Raw genomic sequence first — 23,857 nt, forward strand, 5'->3', positions numbered from 1 at the left:
ATATATATATATTTATATATATATATATATATATATCTGTATATATATATATATCTGTATATATATATACAGATATATATATATATACATATATGTATATATATATATATGTATATATATATATATATATATATATATATATATATATATATATATATATATACGTATGCTTGTATATATATATATATACAGATATATATATATACGTATGCTTGTATATATATATATATACAGATATATATATATATATATGCGTGTATATACATATATATATATATATATGTATATATATATATGTATGCATGTGTATATATATATATTTATATATATATATATATATATTTATATATATATATATATGTATATATATATATATATGTATATATATATATATATATATATCTGTATATATATATATATATATATATATATATATGTATGTATATATATATATATATATATATACATATATATATATATATGTATGTGTATATATATATATATATATATATATATATATATATATATATATATATATATATATATATATATGCAGTGGTAGCTCAATTTACGAGCTCTAATTGTTTTAGGACAGAGCTTGTAACCCTTAGTTATTTTTTGCATGAAAATAGCCATACCATTAAATTAGTGGTAAAAGTATTATATACTGGTACTAACTCAGTTTCAGAATGATTTCCCTGTTAAAATCTCATAATTCATGAGATTTTTATCTAAAATGATGTTTTTCGGGGCTTGTTGGTCTAGTGGTATGATTCTCGCTTTGGGTGCGAGAGGCCTCGGGTTCAATCCCCGGACAAGCCCTTAATAGTGATTTTGAACTCATAGCTAAATTTTCCAAACTGCACACACTCAAGGGATCAATGAAAATGTATAAAATCAAATACAGTGGTAGCTCAATTTACGAGCTCTAATTGTTTTAGGACAGAACTTGTAACCCTTAGTTCTTTTTTGCAGGAAAATAGCCATACCTTTAAATTAGTGGTAAAAGTACAATTTACTAACCCAGTTTCAGAATGATTTCCCTGTTAAAGTCTCACAATTCATGATCATTTTTGATGAAACTTGAATTTTTTGGGCTTGTTGGTCTAGTGGTATGATTCTCACTTAGGGTGTGAGAGGTCCCGGGTTCCATTCCCGGACAAGCCCTTAACAGTGCTTTTGAACCCTCAGCTCAATTTTCCAAACTGCACACACTCAAGGGATCAATGAAAATAATTTTTAAAAAATGCAGTAATACCTACATTTTCGAGCTCTAATTGTTTTAGGACAGAGCTTGTAACCCATAGTTCTGTTTTTCAGGAAAATAGCCACACCTTTAAATTAGTGGTAAAAGTGTAATATACTAACGTAGTTTTAGATTGTGTTCCCTATCAACATGTCACATTTATTGAGATTCTTGCAAAATCACAAGTCAGAGCTTGTTGGTCTAGTCGTATGATTCTCGCCTGAGGTCTGGGGTTCAATTACTGAAAAAGCTTTTGTTCATTTATGCATGAAAATTGGAGTGAATCAAAATTGTTAATAAAAGTGCAGTTACAGGTTGTCGCCCAAGATGAAATATAAACTTTTTTGAGAATTTGGTGACATTTGCCATAGGGCTTGTTGGTCTAGTGGTATGATTCTCGCTTAGGGTGGGAGAGGTCCCGGGTTCAATTCCCGGACAAGCCCTTAACAGTGCTTTTGAATCCTCAGCTCCATTTTCCAAACTGCACACTCTCAAGGGATCAATGAAAACAATTTTTAAAAATGCAGTGCTACCTCAATTTTCTAGCTCTAATTGTTTTAGGACAGAGGATGTAACACTTAGTTCTTTTTTGCATGAAAATAGCCATACCTTTAAATTAGTGGTTAAAGTGTAATATACTAACCTAGTTTTAGATTGTGTTCCCTATCAACATGTCACATTTATTGAGATTCTTGCAAAATCACAAGTCAGAGCTTGTTGGTCTAGTCCAGGGGTCGGCAACCTTTACCACTCAAAGAGCCATTTTGACCCGTTTCACAAATGTTTGCATTGAATGTAAATACTCTAAATTCACAATGTGAGCTTTTTGGAACTCACTCAAACTGGGGAAGTGTGACAGTGTACCTTTCTGTAAATCTCTGGCAAGCACTGTCAACTTACCTCCTCCAACATGTGCAGGGCTGTGTGTCCTTTCCCCTGAAGAGCTGTGTTTAGTGTGTCATGTCTACCATGAAGTGGAGCTTTTCCAGCCACTCTGGCTGTTCCAACACAGGATACACTGTAAAAACTCTTTCAGTGGTATTGTCCATTTTACTTTATTTTTAAAAGTACATTTATTCCAATAAATCAATTTATTTTTATTTTTATAGTTTTTGAGTTATCTATAAGTAAAAAGTGTGAATATTTTCGTAACTTACTTTTTTATGTGATAAAATTAATTTTATTGGACTTCCAACATAAATTGATTTAGCAAAACTCTTTCCAAAAGTTTATATCAGACCTAAAAAATCAGGACCCGCCCACCTGCATGCAGCTGTGGAAGATTGATTGATTGATTGATTGATTGATTGATTGATTGATTGATTGAAACTTTTATTAGTAGGTTGCACAGTGAAGTACATATTCCGTACAATTGACCACTAAATGGTAACACCCCAATAAGTTTTTCAACTTGTTTAAGTCGGGGTCCACTTAAATTGATTCATGATACAGATATATACTATCAGATATATACTATCATCATAATGCTGTCATCACACAAGATAATCATCAGAGTATATACATTGAATTATTTACATTATTTACAATCCGGGGTGTGGAATATGGAGGGGGGGGGGGGTAGGTTTGGTTGGTATCAACACTTCAGACATCAACAATCAGCATCAACAATTGCATCATCAGAGAAATGGACATTGAAACAGTGTAGGACTGACTTGGTAGGATATGTACAGCAAGTAGTGGACATAGAGAGAACAAGCCCAGACACGTTTTTTCACAGAGCCCAAGGAAAACACTTTACAGAACTCATGTAAGTAACAATTTATATTGTTAAAAGTCAGTATTTGTCAGGATTGAAATGTATACACTACCGTTCAAAAGTTTGGGGTCACCCAAACAATTTTGTGTTTGAGCCTTCATTTCTAAGAACAAGAATAGACTGTCGAGTTTCAGATGAAAGTTCTCTTTTTCTGGCCATTTTGAGCGTTTAATTGAGCCCACAAATGTGATGCTCCAGAAACTCAATCTGCTCAAAGGAAGGTCAGTTTTGTAGCTTCTGTAACGAGCTAAAGTGTTTTCAGATGTGTGAACATGATTGCACAAGGGTTTTCTAATCATCAATTAGCCTTCTGAGCCAATGAGCAAACACATTGTACCATTAGAACACTGGAGTGATAGTTGCTGGAAATGGGCCTCTATACACCTATGTAGATATTGCACCAAAAACCAGACATTTGCAGCTAGAATAGTCATTTACCACATTAGCAATGTATAGAGTGTATTTCTTTAAAGTTAAGACTAGTTTAAAGTTATCTTCATTGAAAAGTACAGTGCTTTTCCTTCAAAAATAAGGACATTTCAATGTGACCCCAAACTTTTGAACGGTAGTGTATATGTATGAAATACTTGACTTTCAGTGAATTCTGGCTATATATATTTATTTTATTATACATATAAATAAAAAAAATACTTGAATTTCAGTGTTCCGGCTATCCAGTAGATGGCAGTATTGTCCTGTTTAAGAGTGTCACAACATTGCTGTTTACGGCAGACAAACTGCTTTACGGTAGATGAAAACGTGACTGCTGTTGTTGTGTGTTGTTAGCGCGCTGGGAGGACGTTAATGAAACTGCCTAACAATAAACCCACATAAGAAACCAAGAACTCGCCCTCCATCCTTCTACAGTTATAACGTGATTGGGCAGGCACGCTGTTTATATTGTGGGAAAGCGGACGTGAAAACATACTGTCGCCACTGTCCCACTCAGGTCCGCATGGAGCTGGAGGGGGCGTGGCCTCCAGCTCCGGCTGAATTCCGGGAGTTTATCGGGAGAAAATTTCTTCCGGGAGGTTATCAGGAGAGGCGCTGAATTCCGGGAGTCTCCCGGTAAAACCGGGAGGGTTGGCAAGTATGGTCTCCAGTGTTGAGTATCATAGTATTATACCTCTCTATCGTCTGTCTTCCTAGAAATGGAGCAAACTGTGAGATTCCGGGTCCTCATTGATCGTGAAGTCAAGAAACTAAATCTCAGCACTGGAATACCTTCAACTGTGGACGAGTTGGTAACAGCTGTCAAAGAAAGTTTTTCCATCGCCACAGATATAAGTCTTCAATACAAAGATGAAGAATTTGATGACTTCTTCACCCTGACCTCTACAAATGAACTGAAAGATAAAGACACACTTAAAGTTGTGTATGTACCCCTAAACTTAAAGTTGTGTATGTACCCCTACACTTAAAGTTGTGTATGTACCCCTACACTTAACGCTGACACTTGTTCCCCAGGAAAGCACCCCTGATGCTTCTGATGTCAGCTCTTTATGTGAATCTGTGAGTCTCTCTGGGGACTCAGTAGATACTGTGATTCAGAGTCCCTCCCCCTCTGAAAGGCAGAGCCCATGGCCTGCTGTGTTTACCATTCCAATTTTCTCACACAACACTGAACTTGCGTTGAGACAAGGAAATGTGATTTATTTAAGAGATGGCACCCCAATGACATCACTGTGTGTCAAATCGAGCATCCTAGAGCGCCTGGCTGAGGCCATGTTTTCCTACACAGCTTACCCAAATGATGCCCAGAGATCTGCGGTGGCACAGGCACTAGTAGAGAAGCATCCCTGCTTGAAGGAGCCCGGATCTGTTAATGGAACTTACGGGTGGCAGCAAAGCATAAAGTACAAATGTGGAAACTATCGGACAAAACGGAAAGCACTGGGAAGCCCTGAACTCCTAGTAAACTCACTGAGTCACAAGTCAGAGGATGAGCGAAGCGCTGCTAAAAATGTGAAGAAACCAAAGAGGGGAGAAGTGAATTACCTGCCCGCACACCCACATGGTGAAACAGATGACACGCTTGAGAATCTGAGACTTGACCTAACTGCAGCCTGTCAGAGAAAGGACTGTGCCAGGAGCATCAATGATATGATGGCCAGAACATACAGTTGGAGAAGACAGGAAGTGGTTGCCAAGTCTCCTGGGGTGGCAGAATTTAAGAAAAGATGGCCTGCCCTCTTCGAACCATTCCAGGTAAATGATTAATCATTCTATTTTTCCTGACCAAGTTTCCATTGTGACTTGGACATGACATACTAGACCAGGGGTGGGCAATTAATTTTTACCGGGGGCCGCATGAGCAACCCGAGCACTGCTGGAGGGCCACACTGACAATATTTCAATTAAATTTTGCTCAAATTATTTTTGATATACCGTAAGATAGATAATAATAATAATAATAATATTTTCATTTAACCTAACTTATCTTTATACAAAAGCAGATGGCTTTTGATGGTTTTATTTTTAACACTTTCTTACACAACACTTCCTGATGTATATTACAATACAAAAATTTCAATTTCTGTCACTTTATCCTGCATCCTCTTTGTTGTAAAACCTTTATTTAACCAGATAAGAAAACGTTGTGAACGTAGCACGTACGCCTGTAAGGTGATTGGCGAAGAAGGAGGAAGCGTTGCTGTTGCGGAAATGAGGAGTGAGGATTGGTTTTCCTTTTGGAAAGAACGAGATAAGTTGAGCTGTGTTAGTATAGCATGCTCAATAAAAGTTTAAAAAGTGCATCAGACTTGGTGTGCACTTCTTCTGGACGCTACAATTGATGTCAGAAGTGGGATGAAATGCCTCCCAGTTCGCCTTGCCATCAAACCTGGGAGTCTTCATTGAGGGCGGAATTCCCCCCGTGGCAAGCAGCGTGGCTGCACCTGTAAACGCTCTCTCTCTCTCTCTGTCTCTCTCTGTCTCTCTCTTTGCGGCGAGCTCCTCACGTGGCACGTACCTCCCGATGACGTAGCACACAAACAGTGCAGTATGCGCAAAGTTTTACTTCTGCCACCAATTGTAGCGTCCAGAAGAAGTGCACATCAAGTCTGACGCTCTTTTTAAACTTTTATTGAGCAAGCTATACTAACACAGCTCAACATATCTCGTTCCTTCCACACGCACGTCTCCTCACTCCTCATTTACGCAACTCAAGAAGGCAACATCTACTTCAGCAGGTCGTTACACTATATTCTTTAAAGACAGCAACGTGTGTACCACAAATAAGCACACAGCTTTACCTTTACTTGTCTTGTTGAAAACACGCCATTCGTCATCAACTTTTCTCTTTTTAGCGTTTCGGGGATAACCGCTGTGCGCCTTCCCTCACAGGACATACGCACATATAACACTTTTCAAAATAAAAGCAGCACAGTTGTATTGCACGCACGACAAAGATGTTTTTTTAAATTTATTTTGTAATTTGAGATTGCCGCTGCGCGCACGAGCATACGTCCACACGGAAGTAATACAAATAACGCTTTTCAAAACAAAAGCAGCACCGTTGTATTGCACACTCGAAATAGATGCTTTTTAAAATTTATTTTGTAATTTATAATTGGCCTCACGCGGGCCGGACAGGGACGTACAAAGGGCCGGATGCGGCCCGCGGGCCGCACAATGCCCAGGTCTGCTCTACGGAGACAGCCCTCGCAAAAATGACTAATGATCTATTGCTAACGATGGATTCTGATGCTTCATCTATGTTGCTGCTTCTTGATCTTAGCGCCGCTTTCGATACTGTTGATCATAATATTTTATTAGAGCGTATCAAAACGCGTATTGGGATGTCAGACTTAGCCTTGTCTTGGTTTAACTCTTATCTTACTGACAGGATGCAGTGTGTCTCCCATAACAATGTGACCTCGGACTATGTTAAGGTAACGTGCGGAGTTCCCCAGGGTTCGGTTCTTGGCCCTGCACTCTTTAGTATTTACATGCTGCCGCTAGGTGACATCATACGCAAATATGGTGTTAGCTTTCACTGTTATGCTGATGACACCCAACTCTACATGCCCCTAAAGCTGACCAACACGCCGGATTGTAGTCAGCTGGAGGCGTGTCTTAATGAAATTAAACAATGGATGTCCGCTAACTTTTTGCAACTCAACGCTAAGAAAACGGAAATGCTGATTATCGGTCCTGCTCAACACCGACATCTATTTAATAATACCACCTTAACAGTTGACAACCAAACAATTAAACAAGGCGACTCGGTAAAGAATCTGGGTATTATCTTCGACCCACCTCTCTCGTTTGAGTCGCACATTAAGAATGTTACTAAAACGGCCTTCTTTCATCTCCGTAATATCGCTAAAATTCGTCCCATTTTGTCCACAAGCGATGCTGAGATCATTATCCATGCGTTCGTTACATCTCGTCTCGATTACTGTAACGTTTTATTTTGGGGCCTCCCTATGTCTAGCATTAAAAGATTACAGATGGTACAAAATGCGGCTGCTAGACTTTTGACAAAAACAAGAAAGTTTGATCATATTACGCCTATACTGGCTCACTTGCACTGGCTTCCTGTGCACCTAAGATGCGACTTTAAGGTTTTACTACTTACGTATAAAATACTACACGGTCAAGCTCCCGCCTATCTTGATGATTGTATTGTACCATATGTCCCGGCAAGAAATCTGCGTTCAAAGAACTCCGGCTTATTAGTGATTCCCAGAGCCCAAAAAAAGTCTGCGGGCTATAGAGCGTTTTCTATTCGGGCTCCAATACTATGGAATGCCCTCCCGGTAAAAGTTAGAGATGCTACCTCGGTAGAAGCATTTAAGTCTCATCTTAAAACTCATTTGTATACTCTAGCCTTTAAATAGACTCCCCTTTTAGACCAGTTGATCTGCCGTTTCTTTTCTTTTCTTTTCTACTCTGCTCCCAACCCGGGGTGGACCGCTAGCCTGTCCATCAGATGGGGACATCTCTACGCTGCTGACCCGTCTCCACTCGGGATGGTTCCTGCTGGCCCCACTATGGACTGGACTTTCGCTGATGTGTTGGACTTTCACAATATTATGTCAGACCCACTCGACATCCATTGCTTTCGGTCTCCCCTAGAGGGGGGGGGGGGGGGGGGGGGTTACCCACATATGCGGTCCTCTCCAAGGTTTCTCATAGTCATTCACATTGGCGTCCCACTGGGGTGAGTTTTCCTTGCCCGTATGTGGGCTCTGTACCGAGGATGTCGTTGTGGCTTGTACAGCCCTTTGAGACACTTGTGATTTAGGGCTATATAAATAAACATTGATTGATTGATTGATTGATTGCTTGATTGAACATCGACGATAAAGTTTGCAACTTTTGGTCGCTGATAAAAAAGCCTTGCCTGTACCGGAAGTAGCAGACGATATGCGTGTGACGTCACAGGTTGTGGAGCTCCTCACATCTGCACATTGTTTGCAATCATGGCCACCAGCAGCGAGAGCGATTCGGACCGAGAAAGCGACGATTTCCCCATTAATTTGAGCGAGGATGAAAGATTTGTGGATGAGGAAAGTGAGAGTGAAGGACTAGAGGGCAGTGGAAGTGATTCAGATAGGGAAGATGCTGTGAGAGGCGGGTGGGACCTGATATTCAGCTGGGAATGACTAAAACAGTAAATAAACACAAGACATATATATACTCTATTAGCCACAACACAACCAGGCTTATATTTAATATGCCACAAATTAATCTCGCATAACAAACACCTCCCCCCTCCATATAACCCGCCAATACAAATCAAACAACCGCACAACACACTCAATCCCACAGCCCAAAGTACCGTTCACCTCCCCAAAGTTCATACAGCACATATATTTCCCCAAAGTTACGTACGTGACGTGCACATAGCGGCACGCACGTACGGGCAAGCAATCAAATGTTTTGAAGCCGCAGCTGCGTACTCACGGTACCGCGTCCGCATATCCAACTCAAAGTCCTCCTGGTAAGAGTCTCTGTTGTCCCAGTTCTCCACAGGCCAATGGTGAAGCTTGACTGTCATCTTTCGGGAATGTAAACAATGAAACACCGGCTACGTGTTTGTGTTGCTGCAGCCGACCGCTAATACACCGCTTCCCACCTACATCTTTCTTCTTTGCTGTCTCCATTGTTCATTGAACAAATTGCAAAAGATTCACCAACACAGATGTCCAGAATACTGTGGCATTTTGCGATGAAAACAGACGACTTAATAGCTGGCCACAATGGTGTCCCAAAATGTCTACAATCCGTGACGTCACGTGCAGGCGTCATCATACCGAGACGTTTTCAGCAGGATATTTCGCGGGAAATTTAAAATGTCACTTTATAAGTTAACCCGGCCGTATTGGCATGTGTTGCAATGTTAAGATTTCATCATTGATATATAAACTATCAGACTGCGTGGTCGGTAGTAGTGGCTTTCAGTAGGCCTTTAAACAAACAATTATTCAGCTTAAGTCCAGTGTCAGCCACACTAACCCATCGTTTAAGGTTCCCCTCCTTGGATAATTTTTTACACGGGTAAGTGCATCGTGTATTTCTTGAATATCCACAACCTCACCCTGTCATATCTTGATATCTTTGGAACTTTAAAAGTATTTGAAAACATGACGTCTTAGAAGGACATACTCTTTAATACTTTTTGAGGAGTTGCTGGTAGATGTGGAACATGTGCAAGTAAGACCTATGCTGACCCACAGCATGTAGCAAATAAAGTAGAGGAATGTAATACAGTTATTTCTGTCAGGAGCTGGAATGCAGCTTAGTGACAAAGTGGGAATATATCAAACAGACAACCGTAATTTGTCAAGTGTGGGGCAAAAGCGTTGCTATAAAAAGTAGCATTACTGCTAATATGTAGCATCATTTGAGAGTGTTTGAAACTCCGCATGTCAACATCTCCATTGTGTATTATTCAAACTCACCTAATTCAGCTGGCTAGTTGTTATCAAGAGTACTAAAACCCTTTTCAACATGAATCTGACAACTAAGTAGGCTAAATAACTTTAAACTTTAATACATGCTCGGCCAGTATCAGCCAGTATCGGTATCGGATCGGAAGTGAAAAAACAACATCGGTATCAGATCGGAAGTGCAAAAACCTGGATTGGGACATCCCTACAACACATGCCGATACGGCCAGGTTAACTTACAAAGTGCAATTTTAAATTTCCCGGCAAACTTCCGGCTGAAAACGTTTCGATATGATGACGTTTGCGCGTGACGTCAACAGTGGAAGCGGAAGTATTCGGAGCCCATTGAATTCAATACAAAAAGCTCTGTTTTCATTTAAAAATTCCACAGTATTCTGGACATCTGTGTTGGTGAATCTTTTGCAAATTGTTTAATGAACAATGAAGACTGCAAAGAAGAAAGCTGTAGGTGCGATCGGTGTATTAGCGCCAGACTACAGCAACACAACCAGGAGCACTTTGAGGATAGCAGACGCGCTAGCCGAACGACCTCACCTTGACTTCCTCCGTCTCCAGGCCGCCAACCGCATTGGTGATCAGGTGAAGTCCTTCGTCGTACCGTCGATCGCTGGAACGCAGGTGAGCACGGGTCGTGATGAGCAGATGAGAGCTGGCGTAGGTGCAGAGCTAATGTTTTTAGCATAGCTCTGTCGAGGTTCCGTAGCTAAGTTAGCTTCAATGGCGTCGTTAGCAACAGCATTATTAAGCTTCGCCAAGCTGGAAAGTCCAGAGTTTGGTAGTATTGTTGATCTTCTGTCTATCCTTCCAGTCAGGGACTTATTTGTTTTGTTTCTATATGCAGTAAAGCCTGATGCTATCACGTTAGCTCAGTAGCTAAAGAGCTTCATCGATGTATTACGTGGAGATAAAAGTGACTGTGAATGTCCATTTCGCGTTCTCGACTCTCATTTTCAAGAGGATATAGTATCCGAGGTGGTTTAAAATAAAAATCCGTGATCCACAATAGAAAAAGGAGAGAGTGTGGAATCCAATGAACCCTTGTACCTAAGTTACGGTCAGAGTGAAAAAAGATACGTTCTGCACTGCACGCTAGTCCTTCAGTTTCACGTTCCTCATCCACGAATCTTTCATCCTCGCTCAAATTAATGGGGTAATCGTCGCTTTCTCGGTCCGAATCTCTCTCGCTGCTGGTGTAAACAATGTGCAAATGTGAGGAGCCTTTCAACCTGTGACGTCACGCTACTTCCGGTACAGGCAAGGCTTTTTTTTAATCAGCGACCAAAAGTTGCGAACTTTATCGTTAATGTTCTCTACTAAATCCTTTCAGCAAAAATATGGCAATATCGCGAAATGATCAAGTATGACACATAGAATGGATCTGCTATCCCCATTTAAATAAAAAAAAAAATAGTTCAGTAGGCCTTTAAGTCCAAAACAGTTACAAAGACGTAACAATTTCCTCACTTTCGGACGAAGATATCAACCGCTATTCTCTCTGGTCGGTGGAACCAATCAGATGTTAGGACCCGCCCACTGACTTTGATGGCTGAGTTTGAAAGATAAAATACATTTATGTATTTAAGTCCATTCTAATGAATTATCACATTTAAGTAATTATTTAAAGATGTATTTATTTGTTTAGTTTTTGTCCCATTTGACCCTCCATATTTTTGGAGCAGCAAGACTTCCACAATATGGACTCATTTAGCCTTTTCAAATCAAGAACACACTTATTCCAGAATGCTTATTCACTTTAATTTCAGCTATTTGTAGTTTCTTGTCTAAACTGACATTTTCTGTTTTATATTGTTCAATGTTTGTCGAGTTATGTTTTGTTTGTTTGTTTTCTCCCCTAACTTGAAAAGGGTTTTGACCTTTTGACCAGGGGCTACACTGGGACTTCACTCTTTGTTTTAATCCAATGATGAGACAAATCTGTGTTTCTCCTTTTATTTTGGACTTGATTGTCTCTTTTTTTCATTAAATACTTGTAAGGTGAAAAACCTTTGGAAAAGGTGGACAAATACAAAAGCAATTAGGGACCAATATAAGCAAATTACAATAAACCATTTTTTAAAGTAAAAGTGTTTCCAAAAGAACTTATAGTGACCCTTAAGAGCTTGGATTTGGCATTTAAACATTTAACAACCACTTGGCAATTGAAATAAATTCAACATATCAAATCAAACATCAAAATAATATAAGTCATCTCACCGTCAGCCACCCTGGTCTCTGTAAACAGTTGTCACTACTGCATTTGGCAAATTGTCCTCGAGCAGTGTTTGTTGGCCGGAAGTCTGAGCTGGAGCTGCAGACTTAAAAAGGAGTGGATTTGATTGCTTCAGGTGAGAGCCTTCCTGATTACTGATGGTCTTCAGCTGTTGGGAAATGTTGTCTGTAATTCCAATTCTGTCCTCTGGGGGGAAATGGGAGCCAAACTGACATTTGGACACAAGGCCCTTCTGTTTGGGTGAAGGCTTTGGCCTTGTGTAGAGTTTGCCAAAACAATGTTGTAATGTTTGTATTGTCTCTAGAAAGGCACCTTATAAATAACATTGATTATTATTATTTGTATTATTCCTAAACAGAAGATTTGGTACTTTCACATCATCTACAACCTTTTTTCTTCCTGAGAACTACTCATTTGTTGTCATGTTTATTTTCATAGCTTCTTTCAAGCCAAACAAAGGAAATAAGATTATTTTTCCAGAGCACATTTGTATCACTACTAGAGGTATTTTGTCAAAAATAAAGGATTTAGCGTTTTATTAATATGAGCAGCAACATTTCAATGGTACTATATGTAGGACTTTACAATACTGTACTGCCATCTACTGGTGACTTTTGGCTACCACACAATAAATTGACGTGTAGGCGAGAGGCAGTAGCTTAGTTTCACTTTCACTTTGCCTTTTAACTCATTTTTCATTATCATCAGAATAAAACACAGGACCAAAATGTATCGACTTATTGGTGAATAATACAACAATACATACGTCATTTTAGTTCATGTAACAATTACAACAAAATAATACAATTAATCATTTGATTACAAACAACAGTTTCAACAAAGTCAATAATGCAAAATAAATGTAGAAAATCAAAAAGTGATCACGCTCCTGATTTACTACAAAGCTTTGAGTCTTCTGCGCATGACACATCTCGCGAGAGCAGGCAGTCATAGACGAGAGCAGAACCGTCTTGTAACGTCAAGCGTGCCAACTGTCGTGAAAGCACATTGACGCAGAAAGAAGCCAGAAGGACGCTAATAAGTCAGTCTTATTATTTGTTCTCCAGTTTGTAAAAATGTATGTCGTTTAAAATACATCTTTGATTCTTTAATCCCGGAAAAAACCCGTCTCGGTGAGCGAGAACCTTATCGTGCTAGCAAGTTTAGCTAGCTTAGCTTGTTAGCTGCTAACAAAGGGACGCGGATGTTATCAACACATCGCTAAGTAGAGATCAAATGTGAGTGTAAAGTGTTGTGATTGTGTGAACATGTGAGTGTAAAGTGTTGTGATTGTGTGAACATGTGAGTGTAGTGTTGTGATTGTGTGAACATGTGAGTGTAAAGTGTTGTGATTGTGTGAACATGTGAGTGTAAAGCGTTGTGATTGTGTGAACATGTGAGTGTAAAGTGTTGTGATTGTGTGAACATGTGAATGTAAAGTGTTGTGATTGTGTGAACATGTGAGTATAAAGTGTTGTGATTGTGTGAACATGTGAGTGTAAAGTGTTGTGATTGTGTGAACATGTGAGTGTAAAGTGTTGTGATTGTGTGAACATGTGAGTGTAAAGTGTTGTGATTGTGTGAACATGTGAGTGTAAAGTGTTGTGATTGTGTGAAAATGTGCGAAAGAACGATAGCAGGTTACCAGGCGGAACTTTCTAGAACGAAAGAGAACAATCAACTACTGGACGCTGTTTTCAAGAAACATCAAGTTGTGTTACACACAACAGGTTTGTTGACTTCTTACTCTCACATCTTTACTAACTTTATATTTGATTATTAACACTTTTCTTCAATAGATGCTTTGTCTTGTGGGGATGATGCAATGCTTTCATTTAGATTATTCATGAAAAGGAGACAGTTTGAGGTTGATGTTCCTCTCAGTTTGTAACAATGTGTGATTGATTGATTGAAGGAGTTATGAGAAGTTTGCACAGGAAAGGCTACACTTTGATCACGGTACACATTCACTGCTACAAGAAAGCCAGAGATGGTTTCAGTTGAAATATATATTTTATCTCACACAGGTAGAACACACACACTCCTCTCTGAGCTGCCACCTTACCGTGGTAGAGGAGTTTGCGTGTCCCAATGATCCTAGGAGCTATGTTGTCCGGGGGCTTTATGCCCCCTGGTAGGGTCTCCCAAGACAAACTGGTCCTAGGTGAGGGATCAGACAAAGAGCAGCTCGAAGACGTCAATGAGAAATAAAAACTATGGACCCAGATTTCCCTCGCCCGGACGCGGGTCACCGGGGCCCCCCTCTGGAGCCAGGCCCGGAGGTGGGGCACGATGGCGAGCGCCTGGTGGACGGGCCTGTCCCCATGGGGCCCGGCCGGGCACAGCCCGAAGAGGCAACGTGGGTTCCCCCTCCAATGGGCTCACCACCCATAGCAGGGGTCATAGAGGTCGGGTGCGAAGTGAGCTGGGCAGCAGCCGAAGGCAGGGCACTTGGCGGTCCGATCCTCGGCTACAGAAGCTAGCTCTTGGGCTGTGGAACATGTGGGAAGGAGCCTGAGCTAGTGCGCGAGGTGGAGAAGTTCCGACTAGACATAGTCGGACTCACTTCGACGCACAGCAAGGGCTCTGGAACCAGTTCTCTCGAGAGGGGCTGGACTCTCTTCTACTCTGGCGTTGCCGGCAGTGAGAGGCGATGGGCTGGGGTGGCAATTCTTGTTGCCCCCCGGCTCAGAGCCTGCATGTTGGAGTTCAACCCGGTGGACGAGAGGGTAGCTTCCCTCCGCCTTCGGGTGGGGGAACGGGTCCTGACTGTGGTTTGCGCTTACGCGCCAAACCGCAGCTCAGAGTACCCACCCTTTTTGGATTCACTCGAGGGAGTACTTGAGAGTGCTCCCTCGGGTGATTCCCTCGTTCTACTGGGGGACTTCAACGCTCATGTTGGCAGCGACAGTGAAACCTGGAGCGGCGTGATTGGGAAGAATGGCTGCCCGGATCTGAACCCGAGCGGTGTTTTGTTATTGGACTTTTGTGCCCGTCACAGATTGTCCATAACGAACACCATGTTCAAACATAAGGGTGTCCATATGTGCACTTGGCACCAGGACACCCTAAGCCGCAGTTCCATGATCGACTTTGTAGTTGTGTCGTCGGATTTGCGGCCTCATGTTTTGGACACTAAGGTGAAGAGAGGGGCGGAGCTTTCTACCGATCACCACCTCGTGGTGAGTTGGCTGCGATGGTGGGGGAGAATGCCGGACAGACCTGGCAGGCCCAAACGCATTGTGAGGGTTTGCTGGGAACGTCTGGCAGAGTCTCCTGTCAGAGAGAGTTTCAATTCCCACCTCCGGAAGAACTTTGAACATGTCACGAGGGAGGTGCTGGACATTGAGTCCGAATGGACCATGTTCCGCACCTCTATTGTCGAGGCGGCTGATTGGAGCTGTGGCCGCAAGGTAGTTGGTGCCTGTCGTGGCGGTAATCCTAGAAGGAGTCCTATCGGGTTCTTTTGGCTCATAGGACTCCTGAGGCAGCGGACAGGTACCGACAGGCCAAGCGGTGTGCGGCTTCGGCGGTCGCGGAGGCAAAAACTCGGACATGGGAGGAGTTCGGGGAAGCCATGGAAAACGACTTCCGGACGGCTTCGAAGCGATTCTGGACCACCATCCGCCGCCTCAGGAAGGGGAAGCAGTGCACTGTCAACACCGAGTACGGTGAGGATGGTGTTCTGCTGACCTTAACTGCGGATGTTGTGGATCGGTGGAGGGAATACTTCGAAGACCTCCTCAATCCCACCAACACGTCTTCCTATGAGGAAGCAGTGCCTGGGGAATCTTGTGGGCTCTCCTATTTCTGGGGCTGAGGTTGCTGAGGTAGTTAAAAAGCTCCTCGGTGGCAAGGCCCCGGGGGTGGATGAGATCCGCCCGGAGTTCCTTAAGGCTCTGGATGCTGTGGGGCTGTCTTGGTTGACAAGACTCTGCAGCATTGCGTGGACATCGGGGGCGGTACCTCTGGATTGGCAGACCGGGGTGGTGGTTCCTCTCTTTAAGAAGGGGAACCGGAGGGTGTGTTCTAACTATCGTGGGATCACACTCCTCAGCCTTCCCGGTAAGGTCTATTCAGGTGTGCTGGAGAGGAGGCTACGCCGGATAGTCGAACCTCAGATTCAGGAGGAACAGTGTGGTTTTCGTCCTGGTCGTGGAACTGTGGACCAGCTCTATACTCTCGGCAGGGTCCTTGAGGGTGCATGGGAGTTTGCCCAACCAGTCTACATGTGTTTTGTGGACTTGGAGAAGGCATTCGACCGTGTCCCTCTGGAAGTCCTGTGGGGAGTGCTCAGAGAGTATGGAGTATCGGACTGTCTGATTGTGGCGGTCCGCTCCCTGTATGATCAGTGCCAGAGTTTGGTCCGCATTACCGGCAGTAAGTTGGACACGTTTCCAGTGAGGGTTGGACTCCGCCAAGGCTGCCCTTTGTCACCGATTCTGTTCATAACTTTTATGGACAGAATTTCTAGGCGCAGTCAAGGCGTTGAGGGGATCCGGTTTGGTGGCTGCGGGATTAGGTCTCTGCTTTTTGCATATGATGTGGTCCTGATGGCTTCATCTGGCCAGGATCTTCAGCTCTCACTGGATCGGTTTGCAGCTGAGTGTGAAGCGACTGGGATGGAAATCAGCACCTCCAAGTCCGAATCCATGGTTCTCGCCCGGAAAAGGTTGGAGTGCCATCTCCGGGTTGCAGAGGAGACCCTGCCCCCAGTGGAGGAGTTCAAGTACCTCGGAGTCTTGTTCACGAGTGAGGGAAGAGTGGATGGTGAGATCGACAGGCGGATCGGTGCGGCGTCTTCAGTAATGCGGACGCTGTATCGATCCGTTGTGGTGAAGAAGGAGCTGAGCCGGAAGGCAAAGCTCTCAATTTACCGGTCGATCTACGTTCCCATCCTCACCTATGGTCATGAGCTTTGGGTTATGACCGAAAGGACAAGGTCACGGGTACAAGCGGCCGAAATGAGTTTCCTCCGCCGGGTGGCGGGGCTCTCCCTTAGAGATAGGGTGAGAAGCTCTGCCATCCGGGGGGAGCTCAAAGTAAAGCCGCTGCTCCTCCACATCGAGAGGAGCCAGATGAGGTGGTTCGGGCATCTGGTCAGGATGCCACCCGAACGCCTACTTGGGAAGGTGTTTAGGGCACGTCGGACCGGTAGGAGGCCACGGGGAAGACCCAGGACACGTTGGGAAGACTATGTCTCCCGGCTGGCCTGGGAACGCCTCGGGATCCCCCGGGAGGAGCTGGAAGAAGTGGCTGGGGAGAGGGAAGTCTGGGCTTCCCTGCTTAAGCTGCTGCCCCCGCGACCCGACCTCGGATAAGCGGAAGAAGATGGATGGATGGATGGAAGATAGAACACAAAGTATGCAGAAAGTAGCAAAAAGACAACAATACTGCAAGAAAATTGCAGCAAAATGCTTTGTATATTCCCAGTTACGAGTAGCCACAACCTGTAATGTCTTGTCAAAGCTGCTTTGAAGGAAGTAAGGGATTTACACTCCTTAATGGCTATTGATAGGAAGATCCACATGTTGGTGGTATAGCCGGCAAACTAATTACAACCTTTTTTGGAGTGAGATCTGGTTGAATATGACTTGTACAACTACCTCTGGTGTTATAATGGTCAATATATTTTGAAGTATCTAGACAGGTACATGGGTATTTTAGTGGTATGGTGTATCTTGTACACCAGACCACTACAAGAAGATGCACTCTGTTGGCTACCAAGAGCCTCCCCACTTTAAGGAAATGGTTGGCGGAGAGGTGAGCCCGAGATGGACGGTTGAGTAGAAGCCCAATAATTTTGTTTTGGCTGTCTGGAGTTAGTTTTTCAGGGCTTTTAAGGCGTCACGGTACTAAACATGAACTCTGTAGTCAAAGTGGCGTTAAATGAGTACTTGGGTTAGAGTCTTAAATGTATTTCTACCCACCAGCGGGGTGATCCTACTATGTAAGAACTAGGGTTGTACGGTATACCAGCATTTGTATAGTATCGCGATACTAATTAATCATATTCGGTACTATACCGCCTCTAAAAAGTACTACTTCTATGATTATATCAATATTTTTTGGCATCACAACATCTTCTTTCGTTTAAAGAAAATATATATTATGTTTATAAAGTCAGTAAATACTGTATGTCCCTGGACACATGAGGACTTTGAATATGACCAATGTATGATCCTGTAACTACTTGGTATCAGATTGATACCCAAATTTGTGGTATCATCCAAAACTAATGTTAGTATCAAACAACAGAAGAATAAGTGATTATTACATTTTAACAGAAGTGTAGATAGAACATGTTAAAACAGAACATAAGCAGATATTAACAGTAAATGAACAAGTAGATTAATAATCAATTTTCGACCACTTGTCCTTAATAACGGGGGACGGCGTGGCGAAGTTGAGAGAGTGGCCGTGCCAGCAATCTGAGGGTTACTGGTTCAATCCCCACATCTGAGGGTTACTGGTTCAATCCCCACCTTCTACCATCCTAGTCACGTCCGTTGTGTCCTTGAGCAAGACACTTCACCCTTGTTCCTGATGGGTCCTGGTTAGCGCCGTGCATGGCAGCTCCCGCCATCAGTGTGTGAATGTGTGTGTGTGAATGAGTGAGTGTGGAAATAGTGTCAAAGCGCTTTGAGTTCTTTAAAAAGGTAGAAAAGCGCTATACAAGTACAACCCATTTACCATTTAATAATATTGACAAAATAATAGTCAATATAAATGACACTATGTTACTGCATATGTCAGCAGACTAAATTAGGAGCTTTTGTTTGTTTACTTCCTACTAAAAGACAAGTTGTCTAGTATGTTCACTATTTTATTTAAGGACTAAATTGCAATAATAAACATATGTTTCATGTACCCTAAGATTTTTTGATAAAATAAAGCCAATAATGCACTTTTTTGTGGTCCTTTCTATTTAGAAAAGTATCGAAAAGTATCGAAATACATTTTGGTACAGGTTCCGGTACCAAAATATTGGTATCGGGACAACACTAGTAAGAACAGAATTTGTCGGTTGATTCTTTGACTACCTTAGTAGTAATTTTTTCACTGGAGAGATTAGTCTCTACGATGCAGCCAAGATAGGTAATCTCATTTTTGTTTGTTATAGTATTGTCACCCACTTTGACTGTGAAGTTATGTACTTTCCTGAGGTTAGGAATTGACCCAAAAACCTGTGTACTTGCAAGTACCAGGCGAGTCTTAATTTGCCAGTTTGTCATTGAAAGCCTTGCTAGTCTCGGTCTTAAGGATTGTAGCTTTGCTTGTTTTGTGGCCGTCAGCCTCGGTTCTATGTTTTTTATGGGTACAGAAAATGAAGGAATGATCACTTAAGCCGCATACAGTAGTTCCACTTGTGGTGATCTTAGACTGGTCAGAAGTAACAACGAGGTCTATGAAGGTTTAAAAGGACTCCCTCACCCTGGTAGTTTGCTTAATGAGCTAAGTGAGACCATGTTGGTGGCACAGCTTAGTGAAGGTTTTAAAAATGGGTGCATCCTTTCAGGACATATCTGTGTTCCAGTCCCTAAGAAGATGTAAACCTGTATCAACATGTTTACACAAAACTCACACACTCACCAAAAACATTTTATACAGTAATCAAATCAAATTAAAGTTATAATTTCACTTCCTGATTCTGACTTACATGCAACAATACGTGAAAGTAAACATTTATTTTCAATAACCAAAGTAGTCAACACTTGAATTATTATAAGAACATAAAGGTGAGTGGCTTTCTGTCAGCGTGTCGTAGATGGTCTACCCAATTCCTAAAGAGGAATTGTTGATGGAGATACTCCATAAAACACCACATAGTAAAACAAGTTTTTGTTAAAAGTTCCTTTTGGCTCAGCCAACAAAATGACCACAAAAAAGTATCCTGCATAGGGTTGGGTATCGTTTGAATTCGAACGATTCCGATTCCGATTCTTTGTTTCGATTCCGATTCCTGACTATCCTCGATTCCGATTCTTTTAAGAGGCAGGGTCAAAAAACGTTTAGGATATTTTAAATGAGCTAGCTAACCTACAGTCTTTCTGAATGAAATAGTCTGACATTCTCCATCAATTTTAATTCTATTAACTTTTTATGAACTTTACTATAAATTCCTCACAGGACTGTTTTCAACTAGAATATAAATATCAAATCTATGAATTTGAATATAAATATTATAAATTATGAATACATTTTCCCAGGGGTACACTTTCCTCAAGAGAGCTTTATTTTTGAAAACCTCATGAAAACACATTTACACACACAAGTGTATGATGCTGCAGGTACTTAAAAATGTTACCGTGCTCCCACTGATGGGCTAACCTGGTGCAGAAGAGCAAATAAACAATAAGAAACAACTTGCAAAACCCAGTCCAGATTAGCAGCAGGTACAGTATAAAATCAGAGACAGTTCTTGTATAGGAAAATTACCATATCCGCCTTCTCAGGCAGGATGCGTGAGCGTTCTGGACAGATAGTGTCTCCTGCTGTGGAAAATACACGTTCGCTGGGTGTGGAAGAAGCTTGAACGCATAAATAGGAGAAAGCGCGATCTGACAGCAAAGGATAAGTCTTTTGTTGGTTCCACCACCACGCTGCAGGGTCGTCAGACATAAGTATCGGTGGAACGTCCTGGTACATCTGCAGCTCTCTCTCCACTCGTTTCTTGATGGACATGGAGCTCTGTTATTTCGCGGTTATTTTTTTTTTTTTTTTGTAAAGTAAAGCCACACTTTCGACCGCCGACCCCAGCTATCCATGCTTGAGCTTGACTGACTCGCTCGGCTATGCTAACACTTCCGGGGGTGGGCGCTTCTTCGTTGGTGCTCAGCGGCTTCTTCTTCCGGTTCGGCGGACATTTTTTTTTTCTTTTTTTTTCCGGTCGGCGGACTGGGTATCGAAAATAGGAATCGAAATTTAAACTTTTGAACGATACCGGGAGAATCGGAAAGATAGTCCCAGGTCCGATCGATACTCGATACTCGATACCCAACCCTAATCCTGCATGATAACAAAAACATACCATGAATGTTTTTTTAAGTGATTTTGGAATTAGATTTTTTTTATTTCCATGATATTTAAGTTATGGTAATGACAATCTCAATATTTACACACTTTACATCAGTGAGTGTAAAGTTAAGAATGCCTCAATGCTGCCTCGTACTTATACAACTTTTCCAATTGACCCCCATCAAATGTCCAAGTCGGTTTTGTACTCACTGTACCACTATTGAATTAATTTTAGGACAAAAGGTGGTATTTCCCGTATTTTTATTGGTTGTTTTGCTACACACTTTTAACACAACAAACAAAATGACACAAATAATGTCATTGTGTTAACAGTGTCAGTCCAAAACTATTTATATTATCTCGGTATCTTATTTACTTATTTACCCAACAGACGTCCAGCAGCCCCCTCACATTAAAGAGGAAGAGGAGGATCCACAGCCCACCCACATGAAAGAGGAAGATCCACACATTAAAGAGGAAGAGGAGGATCCACAGCCACCCCACATGAAAGAGGAAGAGGAGGACCCACACATGAAAGAGGAAGAGGAGGATCCCCACATGAAAGAGGAAGAGGAAGAGGAGGATCCACACATGAAAGAGGAAGAGGAGGATCCACACATGAAAGAGGAAGAGGAGGGAGAGTGTGTTGTAGGGCAGGAGGAGGATGATGTCAGCAAGTTTCCACTGACTGTTGTCTCTGTGAAGACTGAAGAGCATGAAGACAAAGCACCTGAGTCCTCACAGCTTCATCACAGTCCAAGTAAGCACATATCATTTTATTCTCAGGGCATTCAATCCATCACAACTGGACTGTTCACTTTGTCTTAGAAGACTCATCCAAGTAGGCTTCATCACTTCATGCTCATACACTTCAAGTCTTAAATCTAATCATTGCAATTTAGAGGGGGACTGCACTTTTTGGGGACATCGTTCACAATCATTATAAAAGAGACACCGGTGGATATATTTAAAAAAAAAAAAAAATCACATTCTAACTAGGGCTGGGCGATATGGCCTTTTATTAATGTGTGGATATGTTTAGTCCATGTCACGATACACCATATATATGTGGATATGTTTAGTCCATGTCACGATACACCATATATATGTGGATATGTTTAGGCCATGTCACGATACACCATATATATGTGGATATGTTTAGTCCATGTCACGATACACCATATATATGTGGATATGTTTAGTCCATGTCACGATACACCATATACATGTGAATATGTTTAGTCCATGTCACGATACACCATATATATGTGGATATGTTTAGTCCATGTCACGATACACCATATATATGTGGATATGTTTAGTCCATGTCATGATACACCATATATATGTGGATATGTTTAGTCCATGTCACGATACACCATATATATGTGGATATGTTTAGTCCATGTCACGATACACCATATATATGTGGATATGTTTAGGCCATGTCACGATACACCATATACATGTGAATATGTTTAGTCCATGTCACGATACACCATATATATGTGGATATGTTTAGTCCATGTCACGATACACCATATATATGTGGATATGTTTAGTCCATGTCACGATACACCATATACATGTGAATATGTTTAGTCCATGTCACGATACACCATATATATGTGGATATGTTTAGTCCATGTCACGATACACCATATATATGTGGATATGTTTAGGCCATGTCACGATACACCATATATATGTGGATATGTTTAGGCCATGTCACGATACACCATATATATGTGGATATGTTTAGGCCATGTCACGATACACCATATATATGTGGATATGTTTAGTCCATGTCATGATACACCATATATATGTGGATATTTTGCCTTAGCCTTAAATGAACACTTGATGCATATAATCACAGCAGTATGATGATTCTATGTGTCTACATTAAAACATTCTTCTTCATACTGCATTAATATATGCTACCTTTAAACTTTCATGCAGAGAGGGAAATCACAACTAAGTCAATTTAGCAAAAGTGTATTTATTAAACAGTTATTAAGCAGTGGCACAAACATTCATGTCATTGCAAAACAAAAAGTGCAAGAATGTCAGAGACATTTTAAAACAAGCTATTAGTGCACTTTTGTGCATGATGTCACTAAGATGACATATCAAAACAACACTAAATTAAAGTGCACTTTTTGTACAGAACGCCACTACAATAGTTTAAAACAAATAAAGTGCACTTTTGTGCATGATGTCACACAAGATATTTCAATAAGTGTCAAATAAAAATGAGCTGCATAATAGGACATCAAATAGTGTATGTCCTCCACTATGTGGTAGGTTCCTGCGGACGTTATCTCCTTCTGTTGTTAAATATTTGTTTCATACGGTGTTGATGTGGAAATGGTTGCTTGGGCATTTTGTGGGTGTGGCACTGAACGGAGATGTTGACATGCAGAGTTTCAAGCACTCTTCATTCTCTAGCGGGTGACTTTTCAAATGATGCTACATTAGCAGTGCTGCTACTTTTTGTAGCAACGCTTTTGCCGCATACTTGTTCACCATCTACCCGCTTGAAGCCAAACCACCGCCAGACGATGGACCCCCTGCTGTTTTTTGGGGAATTAATTATTCCTTCATTTGTTACCAGATTGGCACCTTCTTTCTCTCGTAATACCACTCGCACCACAGCTAACGTT

General features: G+C 41.7%; 2 non-coding genes across 2 annotated transcripts; both read left to right on the forward strand.

The window, feature by feature from the left end:
- The first annotated feature begins 750 nt into the window (after positions 1 to 750).
- trnap-ugg (transfer RNA proline (anticodon UGG)) lies at positions 751 to 822 on the forward strand. The gene has a single exon. It is a non-coding gene; the product is annotated as a tRNA-Pro (tRNA).
- A 795-nt stretch (positions 823 to 1,617) lies between these two features.
- trnap-agg (transfer RNA proline (anticodon AGG)) lies at positions 1,618 to 1,689 on the forward strand. The gene has a single exon. It is a non-coding gene; the product is annotated as a tRNA-Pro (tRNA).
- Positions 1,690 to 23,857: the final 22,168 nt, after the last annotated feature.

Source organism: Entelurus aequoreus, linkage group LG10 (genome assembly GCF_033978785.1).
Source record: "Entelurus aequoreus isolate RoL-2023_Sb linkage group LG10, RoL_Eaeq_v1.1, whole genome shotgun sequence".
Taxonomy (NCBI): Eukaryota; Metazoa; Chordata; class Actinopteri; order Syngnathiformes; family Syngnathidae; genus Entelurus; species Entelurus aequoreus.